The sequence below is a fragment of the Rhinopithecus roxellana genome, chromosome 15 (genome assembly GCF_007565055.1).
Source record: "Rhinopithecus roxellana isolate Shanxi Qingling chromosome 15, ASM756505v1, whole genome shotgun sequence".
Classification (NCBI taxonomy): domain Eukaryota; kingdom Metazoa; phylum Chordata; class Mammalia; order Primates; family Cercopithecidae; genus Rhinopithecus; species Rhinopithecus roxellana.
The window spans coordinates 10066067-10079400 of NC_044563.1; the positions used below are offsets into that span (position 1 = coordinate 10066067).

Here is a 13334-nt window from a genome sequence, read left to right on the forward strand (position 1 = left end):
CGGCAGTCAGCTTGCTCGAGTCCCCACCCAAGGGACAGCCGGGTCCTCTGCTACCCAGGCCAGCACACAACCCCGACCCCCAACACCGCCATCAATTCCACTCGTTCATGACTCTCCAGCCTGGCACAGCAGAAAGGGACCTCAGAGGAGCCAGACTTGGAGTCAGATCCTGGCTCTGCCTCCTTCAAGCTGTGGGACCCTGGCCAAGACACTTCACTTTTCTGAATCTCCATTTCCTCATCTGTAAAAATGGAGGCAATAAAGGAGAAAAAAATGAACACCAGCCTCCAGGAGCCGTTTCACATGCACATTCTCACCATATTCTTTTTATTTTCTTTCTTTTTTTATTTTTTATTCTTTATTATTATTATTTTTTGAGACGGAGTCTCACTCTGTCGCCCAGGCTGGAATGCAATAGCAGATCTTGGCTCACTGCAAGCTCCGTCTCCTGGGTTCAAGTCAGTCTCCTGTCTCAGCCTCCTGAGTAACTGGGACTACAGGCACCCGCCACCATGTACCATGCCCAGCTAATTTTTGTATTTTTAGTAGAGATGGGGTTTCACCGTGTTAGCCAGGATGATCTCGAGCTCCTGACCTCGTGATCCGCCTGCCTCAGCCTCCCAAAGTGCTGGGATTACAGGCGTGAGTCACGCACTCAGCCTCGTTTTATTTTTTTGAGACAGGGTCTGGCTCTGTCACTCAGGCTGGAGTGCGGGGGCGCGATCACGACTCACTGCAGCCTCAACCTCCTGGACTCAAGTGATTCTCCTGCCTCAGCCACCCAAGTAGCTCGGACCACAGCCACGTGCCACTACAACTGGCTAATTTTTGTATTTTTGGAGAGATGGGGTTTTGCCATGTTGCCCAGGCTGGTCCAGAACTCCTGGGCTCAAACAATCCCAAAGTGCTGGGACGATAAACAGGAGCCACCGTGCCCAGCCTCGACCCACATTCTCAACTACAGCTTCAAGAGGGAGATGTTACTGCGCCAATTTCACAGACAGAGACTGAGTCTCTGCGAGAACAGCTTACCCGGGGTACACATGACAGCACAACTATGCTGGGCTTGGACCCGAGTCTGTAACTCCTTTTTTTTTTTTGGAGACGGAATCTCGCTTTGTAGCCCAGGCTGGTGTGCAGTGGCATGATCTCGGCTCACTGCAACCTCCCCCTCCCAGGTTCAAGCAATTCTCTGCCTCAGTCTCCCAAGTAGCTGGGATTACACCCACCAAGCCCAGCTAATTTTTGGTATTTTCAGTAGAGATGGGGTTTCACCATCTTGGCCAGGTTGGTCTTGAACTCCTGACCTCGTGATCCACCCTCCTCGGCCTCCCAAAGTGCTGGGATTACAGGCGTGAGCCGCCGCGCCTGGCCCACTGAGTCTGTAACTCTTTTGCCTACTCCATCCCAAGTCTGCCGCTTGTAACAGGTGGGAGCCTCCTCAGAGGCTGCCTCCAAGGAGGAATGGCAGTGTTCCACCTTCCTCAGAGACACAGACTCGGGCCACCTGGTCTCACCCAGTCCCCGGGACCAAGGGGGTGCCTCACCAGCTGGCAGCTCTGGGAGCCCTGCCACAGGAAGCTGCCTGAACAAAGGAGATCCCAGCCCCACCAGGCACCACCCAAGCCCTAAAGCTAGAGCCCAGATGAGCCCGACTTGGCCCATGGTGAGTCCAGGCCCGCTGGCTGCCCACACCAGGCCCTGAGCCAGGCCCCTTTAAATGCAAGCATTTAGTAATAAATTCGCCCTCCAGCCACAGGATGAGCTGTCATCTGCAGGCGCCCTGGAAAGATACCAGGCAGGACTCTGCATAGGGCTATGGACTACAGCCACCGCACAAAATGGAGGCAGTGGCCACCAATTGAAATGGTGTGAGGAACACTATAAGTCATGGGGAACCTGATCCAAAGCCCCGCCTACAGCTGTTTACATCCAGAACGTATCAACAGTCAATCAACGCAGTATACCGGCTGCCTCCACATGCCCAACACTATACTTTGCACTGCAGACGGAACCGGCCAGGGATGGACACAGCTGGGTCCGGCACCTAATTATACGCTGCATTAGACGGTGACCTCACGTCACTCACGCACCCATGTGCCGGACAGGGAGATTTAAGACTCAGTTCCTGTCACAGACACACATCAGATGAGCAAGGTGCACTAGCTGTGACCGATTTTGCCGCAGAATATTCCAGAAGGCTTGGGAGCCTTCTGGGGGAAATGAAATGTACATGGGGTCTTGAAGGCGCTAGAGGTGACCTCTGAGGATGAGACTGTGTCTCTTGGGAATTTGTGGGCACTTAGCAGTTCCTATCTCAGGCAGATCACAACACGGATGAAAGAGAAACACAGACCCCAGCCCCCGACAGCCATCCTCATCCTCCCGTTTGACAACGCGGTGTGGACGACGTGTCTCCTTGTCAACACAGGTGCTGGCTACAAGGTGAGCAAAGACTCTGAGCCTGTGGGCTCAGGTGCAAACTGGGGAAAACACCTCCTCCCTTCCGGCCGCAGAGAAGGCTGCGATGGGAAATCACTCTGACCCTTCCCAGTGTGAAACAGCAAAGCTGGGGCTTACATGGCACATTCTCTCCCAGTGTCCAGTGCTCAGCAGCTAGCCCTGCAGAAAAGGAGCTGGGCAGAGGCAGGGAAGGAAAAAAGATTCCAGACTTCATCTCTCACACAGAACTGAAGCCACCCCTTCAGATCGCCCAGACACCCCTGTCCTCCTCCTGGAGGAGGGCCCCTTTGCTCACCCCAGCATCCTGGTGCTGTGCCAGCAGCCAGCGATGGGGAGAGAGCTAGCAGAGCCAGATCATCCTCGCCCACACCTCGGCCCCACCCTCCCTTTTTCCTCCCTCCCCAGTGAGTCACTGCAGCTGGCTGCAACAGCTCCAGACCTGCAAAGGGTTGAGCCTAAAACCCAAAGGACAAAGTGCCTCCTGGGCCAGATCCCCAGGTGCCAGAGGAACCAGAGCTCCCCTGCAGACAGGCAGTTGGCTTCCCTGCCAGTGCCTCAGGCAGAGTCCCAGGGCAGAAGTCCCTTTAGAGGCCCGGGACAGACTTGTTACCTGCCTCAACCCACGTGGTTCCTGAGGAGGGGAGAAACCATCCTAAGCACACAACCGATCCAATAGCCCATGAGGATGGGAGCCACTGGACCCGAGGCTGCAGGTTGGCCCTGGCAGGGTACCCAATGGCTTCCCGGCCAGGTGGGGCTGCCAACCACCCTGCCTGCTCTGGCTCTGGCCCTGCTGTCCTGGCACAGCCTGGAAGGACTCCCCTCTCATCTGACCTGGGCCATTCAGTTCCGAGGAGGGGCATGGAAATACTGAAGGGAATAGTGAAGGAGAAGCGTGAGATACTATGTAGCTGGGGTTCCCCTTTCTCCATTCTCCACATTTGGTCCCAGCCCTCAGTCTCTCTTCCACCTCTGGAGCCTGTATCAAGCCCAGGTGGCCCTGTCTTCTCCTCCCACACAAGTTAGGTTAAGTCAGGCTTTCCCCGGAGGCTGAGGGCTCTGCCCTGTTGCTACCCAAAAGAGGGCCTTTGGAGCTTTGGGGAATTCTGCATGATTCAGCCAAGTGCCATAAGCCTTGAGAGCTAGGAGAGACCTAGAGTCGTGCCACCCAACACAGCAGCCACATGTGGCTATTCAAATTTAATCAATTAAAATTCAGTTAAATTAAAATTTTAGCTCATTGGCTGCACTAGCCACATTTCAAGAGCTTAACAGCCACATGTAGCTACTGGCTACTATATTAGCATGGACACAGAACACTTCCCCCACTGCCGAGAGTTTTATGGGATGGCACTGCCTGTTACTTAAGGATGGAGAAAGTAAGGTCCAGAGAACTGAGAGAATGGGAGTGTTCTGGGGCCCTAGTCCCAGAGCCTGCTAGCACCCAGCCCGGTGGTCCACCCAACAGCCTCCCTCATGATAGGAAGAAACGGGGCAGAGCTAGGCGCGCTGGCTCATGCCTGTAATCCCAGCACTTTGGGAGGCCGAGGCACACTGAATGCTTGAGCCCAGGAGTTTGAGATCAGCCTGGGCAACATGGCAAAACCCTATCTCTATAAAAAATAAAAACTTAATTTTTTTTAATAAAAAAAGAAGGAGCAGGGCCAGAGTGGAGACTCCCTAAGGCAGAATATTGCTTGGAGGGCAGAAAAGAGTGAGATGGTGAGGCCACTCCAGCTGCAAAGGTGAGAGCACGCATGCCTGACACTGTGGGACAGGCTATAAATCAGGCTAGAAGCAGCGAGAGAACAGCCCATCCTGTCACTTCAAAGCTGCAAAGAGGATGTGCCGAGCAGCAGGGCTCTGCCCATACCCTGCGATTGGGCACGACGCCAAGTAGAAGCAGGAGAACTCCAGGAAGCAGATTCTTGACCCCAGCAGATGGCCTCTGCCAGGGGTGACCTCCAGAGGAGGCTCCTTCCTCCACTGCCCTCGGAGAACAGTACCCCTTCCCGGGGCGAGCCAGTATAAAGACAGCCAGGATGGAAACCAGGCCAATTGTTGCAGCAGCTAGAGACAGCCCTGCAGCCAGCGTCAGCGTGGAGATGACAGGAATTGATACACACACTCCCCCAGAGACAGGCCACAGGCCTCTGTGCCCAAATGCACCAAACCTGAGGACAAGATACACACCACAGGGGCCCACGACAAGGCATCCACCCAGCACAGGTGGGACACAGGAGGCAACCCTCCGAGGGGAAGAACATCACCCCATCCGTGGTAGGGAGGCACCAGCCACAGTGAAACTTCCACCCAGCACGGCGGCACGCACACGGGTCAGTCAGCCCACCACACACACAAGGCCAAAGAGAAGCAGTTCTCATCCCAGGAACGACAGGACTCACGCCCAGAGTCAGAGACCCTACCAGTGGGGAAGCCCCCAACGTCCGGAACCAGGAGGAGAGGGAGGCTGTTCAGAAAGGCACACCCAGCGGACAGCATGCCCTGCTCTCACAAACACTCATCAGGAGGCAAAGAGGAACAAAAAGTTCGTGTTGAAAGAAAAAAAAACCCACACACAAGTAGAGAGAAAGAGAATTCTGCAGAGCATTCTTGTGTGTCACGGACTGTGTTGTTGGCAACATCCCATGCCTGGGTTCTCATTCAACCCCAAATGATGATGCTGTGTGAAAAGAGCTAATATCCTTATTGCAGAGATGTGGAAACAGGCCCAGGAGATAACACTACTTGCCCAAGCGTGAGAGAGTGGAAATGCAAGCCCAGGAGTCCCTGACCCCCAAGGCCAACGGTCTTTGCCCAGCAGAGGGATGAAGGCACAAGGAAATACACGGGATGACACACAGGAGAACCCACAGAGGCAGATGCACAGAAGAGAGACCTACACTGGAGTGAGAGCTAGAGGGACAACGACAGGAAGATGCAGAGACAGAGACCTCCAAACCCCCTTCCCCATACTCCAGCCTCAACCCAGCCCAACCTGTGGGCTGCAGACCCAGAATGGACCGTCCCAGGCATCCCAGGGCTCTGCATATGAGGGGCCTTTTGCTTCTGGGGCTTACTGAGGCTGGGGCCTGAGGGGGTCAGGATCCTGAGCTGCCCAGCACCCAACTCACTTCGACCTAGATTTCTCTTGGGCCCCAGCAGGTGGGAGACAAAAGAACCATCTCCTTCTGGGGCTTAACCGGCACCAGACTCATGCTAGAGGCAGGCAGAGCCAAGACAAGCATCTCCACTTCTAGGAGATGGAGACAGTCATGACACGCAGACCCTCGTTCCAAAGGAACAAGGAGAAACACAGGGTTGACATCCCTTCCAGGGCCTGACCCTCCAATGGTCCCCCAAGGATGCAGCTGCCAGGCTTGTTTAGGAAAACACATTATGCCCCATTCTAACTGGAGCAGAAGTGCGCAGACATCTCAGAGTCTAAGCCAACATTGAGGACTTTTACAAACCCACCTAGCTGATTCTGGGCAGCATGCGGGGGGGGGGGGGGGGGCAGATTTGGGAGGTGGAATTACCAAGAAGAATTAGATGAACATGTTGCAAGACACATGCAACTTGGGCACCTTCAGGGAAAAGCACACAAGCACACACACACACACACACACACACACCATGAGCACATGGAGACCCTCAGCCCCATTCTCCACTCTACACAACCAGGGCAGCCTGCAGCCCCAGCCAGCCTTCACCTGCTCATAACAGACAGTTGTCCTGGAGGCCCCTACACCTGTTCACCTGGTGCTTATGTCCCCTGAGCCTGCACCTCCCCCTCTGTGTGTGCACCTGCCTGGCCTCCTCCCTGCTCCCTGCCCTTAGGAGAGGGAGGAACCAGCCCAGTCACAACTCCCACCAGGAGAAGTTTTTCCAGCTTTGTCATTCCAGCCCTCCCCTCCCCATCACCCCCTTCCCCTGGCCCCTCACATCATGCTGACTTCCAGGGCAGCCCCTACACCCTGACCGCAGCCAGCTGGTTGTTTTCTGACTCGCTGTGACGCTTTTCTCCATCTCTCTCTACCCAGGCTACGCACAGCCCCTCCCATGCTCCAGTGAGTTCGGAAGCCCCGAAGCTCCAGGCTCTCACTTCCAGCAGAGACGGAGATTCCTCTTCCCTCCCTGGCCAGGAGGGACTCTCTGCACTCCTTGTGAAAGGGGGCTGGGGACAGCATATTATCCAGTGGGGAGTCCCCACACCTGAACACACAAGCAGGGAAGTGTGGGCCTTTACCCAGGACCCCTGGGATTAAGAACCAACTCTGAGGGTGGCGTCCTATAGGAGAGGGGGTGGAGCAGAACGCTTGGTCTTGCCCTATGGGGTAGATTACAGTTTGGGAGCTGCCTGTCTGCCCCACCCAAGGCCGGGATCTAGGGAGGGCGCTGCTTGCTCTCCCCCCAGCGGTCGGACCACGCTACTTCAGGGGCGTGGGGCCAGGCTGGCTCTGTCGCCAAAGAGCTGCCCCTGGCCCGCCAGGACACGTAGCTGTAGACGGGATCAGCTCCAGGCACTTCCCCTTCCCCCAGAACCTCCGCTCCAGCCCCCCGGGGACCAGGCAGGATGCCCCTCCCTGACAGGCCGTGCGCAGTGCCTTGCTTAACCTGCTCAGCTGGGGCCTGCACCCCCAAGGCTGTCCTCCACCTCCCAAAGGCCTCTGGACACAAACCGCGGGTGCGGACCTGTCCAGGACCCAGAAACTCACTTCAGTCCTTACCTACAACCCCTACGGGCCCGCAGGAAACCTCCACCACCAGCGCAGAATGCCACTGCCATCCTCTGCCTCCAAGCCCCACGACAATGCAGGCAGAGGTGACACATCCAGGCACGCCACAAGGGGAAGACCCTCATTCACAAGCAGTGGGACGCTCTCACAGGCAATGACACACACCTCACTCAGAGACACAAGCTGTGACATGTGGTCACAAGGACCTAAAGCCACAGTGGGACGACACCTGCAATGCTAACAGTGACCTGCCTAAGACTGCCAGGGACAGCCCAGCCATAGCCCTGGTGGGAACTGAGGCCAGCAGGGAGGAAAAGGAGCTTCATTCCTTCGGAATCCTCCTGTGGCCCCACACTCCCTTGGACACACCCAGGAATGCTGGAAATTGCTCGTGCTCAGGAAGCCTTGAGAGCCCACCGGATGGCCTGAGCCCAGGGAAATGCCAGCCCGGATGAACCCATGGGGACAAAGAGAAGGAAGAAGGCCCTAGATCCCCGCCACTGCCACCGCCCAAGCGGCACATTCTAAATCCTCCCCAGCGGCCATCACCCTTCCTCAAACCTAAGTGTGCACAGCCCAGCTCCGGGGAGAAACTTCGGGGCCTCCGGAATGGTGGGGAAGAGAGCCACACCGTTCCGTGAGGAGTAGGACTAGCTCTCCCGGTCTGTCTCTCTGTCTGTCTCCAGGCGGTTCCCAAGTTCTGAAGAAGGTGGTGACCACACCCCAGAGCCCCACACACCACTCCGCCCGCACGGCTTTGCCCCAACCCCTCAAACCAGCTCCTCAGGCTCAGGGTGACCGGCTCTGCCAGGACCCACCCGCCAATTCCAAGTCGAGCAAAAAAATCCAGCCTGGCAGCACTGCCACCTTTCCCCAGGACTTCCCAAGGGCTAAGATGACTCCAGGGACCCCCAGCCGACTCCCTGCCCTGGGCTGACGCTGGACCTTCTCCCTCAACAGGTCCCTGTGTCCCACCCCGGGCCCTGGACCACGTCTGGCTGGCACAAGTCCTCAGCTCCGAGGGGTCGGCTCCGCAAGGAGTTCCCAGACCAGGAGCCCTGAATCGCTGCTGGTGGCCTCCATATCAGTCCGCATGACTTATGTGGCTCCCCATGTGTCCCTGTTCTCTGACCAGTGTCCCTGTGCATAACCTCTTAGGGACAAAGGCTTTAGAGAGGGGCTCAGACACCTTCTAACCCACATTCCCACGGCCCCCAAACCCTGCAACCTCTCCTAGCTCCACTCTCACCCTCCTAGCTCCTCTCCCACCCTCCCTCACCCTACAGCTCACAGCTCAGAGCAAAGAGGTGCCCTTAACTCGGGGGCTCCCCTGTCCTCCCCATTCTGCACACGCCACCATCCACGCGGTGGGGGGTGGCCAGCCTCTGTCCCTAAGGACAGGAGAAGGAAGCTTCCCCACATTCAGCTTCTGAAAGGAAGTGAGTGCCACACCCTGCCCCTGGGATTTCCCTCATGGGGCGGGATGAAAGCGAGATCTGCTCCCCTGAATTACAGCCAGTATAGGTGCAGGGGCCCTTAAATGCTTTCCCCCACTCTCTCAACTTCACTGCTACAGCCCCTCACTGTATTCCACAAAATCAACCCAACACCTACTATGCTCTACGCTGTGCTGGGAAGGGCAAGCAGAGAGCAGGAGCCCTACAATCCGAGGTTGGATTCTCATGAAGACGGGTTCGAAACCAGTATTTACCGAGCGCCCAGCGCTGTGCTGGAGACACAGAGGGAGATACCTAGGACGCTTTTCCTCCGGAGACTCCGGGTCATTCTCTAAGGACCTGACTGATTGGAAGGTTCCCACACTGCCTTCCCATAAATCCCCTCCACAGAGCAGGGCACTCTGCAGCGACCGCGCGTTCCCTGGGAGCACCTCACCGCCACGGTCTCCGCGGCGGGAGCCACACCCTGCGAAACCGGCAAGCACACACATCGCACACAACCCTCTGTGGCCTCGTTGTGCAGAGGGGCCAGAGCCTTTCCCCACCTGGTTGTCTGGGCTCGGCTACTGCTGAAAACACTCATGTGCCCCCTCCGCACCCCTCCCAGCAAGAGGCACAGCCAGCCCTGTTTGGGCCCCCGGAGTCCCTCATGGTCAGAGCCGCCAAGGGGCTGCGCCCCCACATCCCGGCCTCGGCACTGCTGGGGGGCGACCAGCCCTGCCAGGGGCGGCCCAGGCCCTGGCACACCGCAAACCCCTCCTTGCATGGGAAAGCCTTACATAACACAGCTCTGCACACACCCTAAGCACGCTGCCTTTCCAACTCCAGGCGAGACCTCGCCTCGGGCCCCCTCTCCTGGCGCGCACCGCTGGAGCGCAGGGTTCCAGCGAGCGCAGCTTAGCCCTCCTCCCACGCCAAGCCCGGCTCCTGCCCCCAACTCCCACACACAGCCCCTTCCTCCTCCCCTTTGCCCCTCACCACTCCTCCCCGAGTTCTGGTTTGAATTAGTCACCGGCTCCAACCACCACATTCCTCAGGCTGCTGGCGCCGGGCCAGGCGCTGGGGCGGGGGGCCATCCCGCCCGGACGGGTTTGGGAGTGGGGTGGGGGAAAGCGCCGCCTCCCGAGGGGAAGGGGCGGTCCCGAGGACTGGGCCGCTGCAGAGCAGCCCCCTCCTCGCCCACCTCAGCGTAGGAATCTTCCTAATTATGTCCCCCTCCCCACCCATCCCGCTGGGAGGCGCATTGCAAACTTCCAGGCTCCGCGGCCCAAGAGGAAGAAGGTTTTCTGGAGCGGGGAACACGGAGGGGCAAGGCTAGGGCGGGGCAGCTGGAGGAGGCTGAGGGGCTGGTGGTACAGAACAGGGTGGGGCCTGGACGACTCGGGACGCGGTTAGGGGCGGAGGTGCAGAGAGCGCGGAAGGACAGCCGAGGGGGCGCACGGCGCGGGGTCGCGGAGGCGCGGCGGCGATCTCGGAAATTTCCCCTCCAGTAAACATGGGATACGAAAGGAGCAGCCCCCGAGCCACCGCCCCATGCAGGGAGAGGAGGTGGGACAGAGGCCACCAGGCCCGGAACAGAGCACCCTGCCTGTAGTGGAGCCAAAAGTCCGCCCTCCGTAGAAATACAGAGTGGAGCAAAGCACTTCGAAGCGATTTTCCAACTTTAACCAACTTGAGCCCCAACTCTGGAGGCAGAACTCCGCTCCCAGAGAGCGACGCGTCGCCTCCCCGGGTGGCCCCGCTTGCTCCAAACTGCTTGAATCTTCACAGTGACACTCCCAACAACGCGCCCTGCCGGAGCCCCGCAACCCACCTCCCCCCACCCGCCTTTGGTGCCCCGGACCCCGATGGCGCCACGGTGCGCCTGGCGCCCCTACCTGAGGGCTCAGCTCCGGGGCACAGCCATAGCCGGCGCGAGGCCCAAGGCTGCGGTGCTGCGGCTACTGGCGGCGACGAGCCCCGTTCCGGGCGGGTCTGGCAGGGCGGGCGGTGCAGTCCCCGCGGCAGAGCAGCGCCGAGTGGCCGGGCCCCCGTGCGCGGAGGCGGCTCTTGTAACTCCGGCTCGGGCGGGCGGGTCTGCCCAGAGCTGTGGGGAGAGGGCGGGGCCGGGCGGGGCCGGAGCGGGGCTAGAACTGGCGAGCGGGGCAGACCCTGGAGGGACCCGGGAGTGGGCTGCTGGGGAGGGGGGCCGCTGGGGGACGCGGGGACGTTCTTTCCCCCCTCCCCCCATCCACTGTCCCCTATCCTGTCCCGGACCTGGATCTGCTGTCCAACATGTGCAATGTGTGGCTTCATTGGCAAGAAACTCCCGCAGGCTCCCTGGGCTCGCCCTCACAGCTGGAACTGCGAATCAACTTATTTTGCAGGAAGGGCCTGGGGGCTCTGAAGGCGGCTGGGGGCTTGGGTGATTCAGCCGCGACCGTCAGCCTGATCCGGACCTTTGAGTTTTCTCTCAGCTTAGGCAACTACACTTCAGATCCCAGGCCGCAGCCTACTTGCTTGGTTCCCAAGCTCCATGCAGCCGCGCCCATTTCTCGCTTTCCCTCTTTCTCGGGGCCCTTCCGTCCCTACCCGCACAGAGCTGCCTTGGATTCCCACCCCCAGGAGCCGGCGTCACCAGTGCCCCGCGCACCGCGGTGCTGCGCAGGCCGCGGGCATACGTGGGTGAGGCCTGCGGGCGCTGGAGAGCGGACCTGACGCCCACCTTCCTTTCCAGACTCCCGCCCCCAGGAGCCGGAGCCCCTGCGCTTCCTCTGCCTCCCATTCCTTCTCTGCGCGCCCCTCCCCCGCCCTCCACTTGCGGGACGCTGAGTCTCCCAATTTACAGCCATTTCCCACAGCCACTTCTAACTACATCGAGATTTTATTAAACGCTTAATGATGGGGTGCGGGGGCCTTCTGGCTACACACTCCCCTCCACACTCCCTTTCTCAGGACTCCCGCAGGCGTCCTCTTATCCTCCCTCCTAGGTGGCCACCCACTGCCCACTCCAAGCCAGTTTCCCCTCCTTCCCAAATGCTAGGAAAGAGAGACCCCAGGCTGGGGAACTGGGGAGACCTGGCCCAGGCGGGAGCGCCCTCCTTGCTGCAAGATCATGAGTGGGCTGGAGCTGAGACCAGCTCGGCCCTGTCCTCTGAAATGGCAAACATGTTTACAGGCTAAAAATACCCAGCAGTCAACTCTGCTGCCAGCCCTGGGGGCTGTGTCCAGGTCCAGTTACCGACACAGGGTACGGACCGTGGGGGAGGGAAGAGACAGCCAGAGGAGCCACAGACATGGGCACTCATATAATGGACACAGAAAGGTGGAGCCGCATGTGCAGACATCCAGACAGGCAGAGACATGTGAAAACACAAAGCAGAGACTTGGGCACCAGCATTTTCTCTCACTCTCTCTAATATACACACACAGGTGCCCAGATAATGACTCAACCCCATGGCAGAGGCAGCCTCGCCACAACACATCCCAAGCACACAGTCACAGACTCAGACTTTCCCAAGAATCACCTCCTCCCCCATTTTGTTCTGCACCCCTTTCCTAGCACCTACCTTATTTAAAGAAAACAAATCTAAAACTTTTGAACTATGGAGCTCTTTAAAAAACACACACATGGCCGGGCGCGGTGGCTCAAGCCTGTAATCCTAGCACTTTGGGAGGCCGAGACGGGCGGATCGCGAGGTCAGGAGATCGAGACCATCCTGGCTAACACGGTGAAACCCCGTCTCTACTAAAAACTACAAAAAAACTAGCCGGGCGAGGTGGCGGCGCCCGTAGTCCCAGCTACCTGGGAGGCTGAGGCAGGAGAATGGCAGTGAACCCGGGAGGCGGAGCTTGCAGTGAGCTGAGATCCGGCCACAGCACTCCAGCCTGGGTGACAGAGCGAGACTCCGTCTCAAAAACACACACACACACACACACACACACACACACACACACACACCAAGGCCAGGCACGATGCCTCACACCTGTAATTCCAGCACTTTGGGAAGCCAAGGCAGGTGGATCACTTGAGCTCAGGAGTTCGAGACCAGCCTGGCCAACATAGTGAAACCCCGCCTCGACTAAAAATACAAAATTTAGCAGGGCATGGTGGTGCGGACTGTAATCCCAGCTGCTAGGGAAGCTGAGGCAGGAGAATCCCTTAAACTTGGGAGGCGGAGGTTGCAGTGAGCCAAGATCGTGCCACTGCACTCCAGCCATGGTGACAGAGCGAGACTCCATCTGAAAAAAAAAAAAAAATACAATAAAATACAGATGTCTCCCTCCTCCCCTATCACAGTCCCTCTCCCCAAAAGTAACCATTGTTAACAGTTTACCAAAGGATTTTTAACTTTATGGAAGGAATCATCATCTCATACCTCAAAAGAGCAAATGTTCCTGGTGCATATTAAAACAGTTGATTTACACCTAGGTTGGAAACATAGGGTAGCTGCAAAAAGGGCCAACGGGGCCTGGGGGGCTGCTGGCGCAGAAAAGGAAGAAGAGCACGGAAAGGCGTGGACGCTGTGCCTTCGCCTCGACTGGGCTAGATCGGCCCCCCAGGATCCAAACAGCAGAGGCCAGAGTCCCAGGCTCAGAGCCAACTTATCTGCTCCATTGTTTGTTCTGGCCACCCTCTTGGTCAACAGGGAAGAAGGCAGGAGGGAGGGGTTGGTTTTTGAAGCAGTCCCAAAGC

At 58.1% G+C, this 13334-nt stretch overlaps 1 protein-coding gene across 3 annotated transcripts in view; it reads right to left on the reverse strand.

Moving 5' to 3' along the window:
• Window positions 1-10737, reverse strand: part of AHNAK (AHNAK nucleoprotein) — a 116660-nt gene extending 105923 nt beyond the window's left edge. For all 3 annotated transcript variants that reach the window (XM_010384904.2, XM_010384902.2, XM_010384900.2), the window contains exon 1: window positions 10537-10737. The gene's annotated coding sequence lies outside the window, so the exon portion shown is untranslated. The remainder of the gene's footprint in view (window positions 1-10536) is intronic.
• Between the last annotated feature and the right edge of the window lie 2597 nt (window positions 10738-13334).